Source organism: Arachis duranensis, chromosome 5 (assembly GCF_000817695.3).
Source record: "Arachis duranensis cultivar V14167 chromosome 5, aradu.V14167.gnm2.J7QH, whole genome shotgun sequence".
Classification (NCBI taxonomy): Eukaryota; Viridiplantae; Streptophyta; class Magnoliopsida; order Fabales; family Fabaceae; genus Arachis; species Arachis duranensis.
Window position 1 is genome coordinate 91,068 of NC_029776.3, and position 2,771 is coordinate 93,838.

The window sequence follows — 2,771 nt, forward strand, 5'->3', positions numbered from 1 at the left end:
TATAAGAAAGTGTGTTTTAATTTATGGACTTATGGTGGTGCAAATAAAACATATTCCAACTTTATAAAAAAGTAAATTCCATTTCTCAACACTCATATTTAGATAATTTAAACAAAAAATTTGTAGATATCATAAACTTGTCCATATAAGAATTACACGGAATTTAGAGACGGAAAACTTAACGATCAACCATTTGGAAAAACCGAAAAACAATGGTAAGCAAACACATGTATTTATCTAACCCACCGGTGGGGTTAGAGCATATATGGTAGGTTAACCAATAGCTAATCAGATCCAACCTTGCTTCCAATAATACGAATTCCTTGTTGGAAGCATCTATTTGCCTACTGTCTAGTACGTGCTTCCCACTACTTTCATATAATTTTTATTTAAAAAGTGATTTGATATTATTATTTTTCTGTTTAATTATTTTTAAGAAATAGTATGTGGAATGTGGCTAATATTTTTTTACATTTGAACCAATACTAACCAAGTTATTATTAAAGATATTAGTCTTCTAATATTTTTTTTAAAATTATCTTTCATCTTTGTTTTTTTAGTTTTCTTTGAAAATAAAAGAAGACTCGTCAAAAATGAAAACAATTTAAAAATAATAAATAATAAAAAATGACATTATAAATTAAAGAGTGACAATATATGTACTATTATATTGAGCTAATAAATTAAATTATAGTATGTGATATTGAGCATAGAAGACGATGAACCCACATTCCCTCCTTGACAAGCCCTTAATTTCTTCTTAATTTGTTGAAAATCATGCCTCATGACGTAATCATCACTTTCACATGGAGAAGACGATAGCATTCAACGCTTCATTATTGGCGAAATAACATACTGACTCCGTAGTTTACAAACTATATATCATAGCATAGATGTAGCTGTTCTTTTTTTGGTTTTCTGTTTCAATTTGCATATTATTTAATACAGAATTAGTGAAAATTCCTATATCTTTATGGTTTAGTCACCCATACTTAATTAACATGACAACTAAACTACTTGGAATAGGTGACATTATTGAATATATAGGATATAATTAAAAATTAAATCCTAGAATTATAACTATAATACCCACACTATATTGGCCCTAGATCACTCACTCATATAAATGACACTATCATATTTTTCATCTCTCAAACTCACTAACACTCATAAAACAAAGGAGAGAATTTTCACATTTCAAAACATATTAGAATAAAGAAGGACTTCACATAATCATATCTTCTTTCATTTCATGGAACATATAAAATACATAAGGTATATGTGCCTTTATATAGGCAAAGTTTCATACTAAAAGTTCATGATTCTACTAACTTCTTAATACACATACTTATCCAACTTTGCTTCTTCCTTTGACTATTCAAATAAGTAATTTCTAGCACATCTTGAAAATTCTTCATTAAGCTTAGTCATCAATCTTGAACCTTTCAATGCACTTCATGATTCTTCTAGTATGGAGGTAATGAGTGCAACTTCCTTTCAATTCCAATTCAATTTGATTTTGAACTTCTTCATTGTTTTAGAATGTTGTAGTTATACTACTCTCTTGAATGTTCTTCAAAAATCTTTAAACTTCCAACATTAGCTTCTAGCAATATCTAGCCAATTGATGATTATTGTATTCAACTTAAACTTTACTTCTTCAATTCTTTAACCATGCTTCATGAAAATTCTAATCTATGCAAGTTGATTTAAAATTTTTAATCAACAATCTAAGATCATCTTTAGAAAGTTAAAATATTTTTTTATTTCGGGGTATTATGTTAAAAATTATATCTTTTGAGAACCAAAAATAATAATTTATTCTCAGTGAAAATAAAGATTAATACCGATAAAATTATTAATCTGGTTGTCTTTCTTCTTCATCATCACATGTATTTGAAATTACAATCGACTGCTTTTCTGTCTTTGTGTTCCAGTTCCACATGTCTTTCTCGTCGAACGTCACGTCTCTGCTGATGATTACTTTCTTTGATACTGGATTGTACAACTTGTATGCTTTTGAGTCTGTGCTGTAGCCAATAAAGATACACTTCTCGCCTTTGTCATCTAACTTCTTCCTTAATTGATCTGGTACGTGGGCATAAGCTATACACCCAAAGACTCTAAAATGATGAATGGAAGGCCGCTTTCCACTCCAAGCTTCCTCTGGAGTTTTATCACGAACACTTTTTGTTGGACACCTGTTTAAAATATGAACTGCTGTTGCGACTGCTTCTGCCCAAAACTCTTTAGGCATTTGTTTTGACTTGAGCATGCATCTGACCATATCCATGATGGTTCTATTCTTTCTTTCAGCCACTCTATTTTGTTGAGGAGTGTATCTAGCTGTTAGTTGACTCCATTTTGTTGAGGAGTGTATCTAGTTGTTAGTTGGTGTTGAATTCTGTGTTGCTTAAAGTATTCTGAACACGCAAGATATTCTGTTCCTCTATCTGTTTTGAGAATTTTGATTTTACAGCCACTTTGTTTTTCGACAAACGCCTTGAATGTCTTAAAGACATCACATGCTTCTAATTTCTACTTCAGAAAGTATACCCATTTATATCTACTAAAATCATCAATAAAAGTGATAAAGTACCTGCTACCACCATTACTTGGAACTTCTACAGAACAAAGATCTGAATGCACAATTTCAAGTAATCTTCTAGCTCTCCATGACTTTCCTGTAGGGAATGGATCTCTGTGCTTCTTTCCCAGTTGACAAATCTCACAAATACAATTGGGAATATGAATCCGTGGTAGGCCAAAAA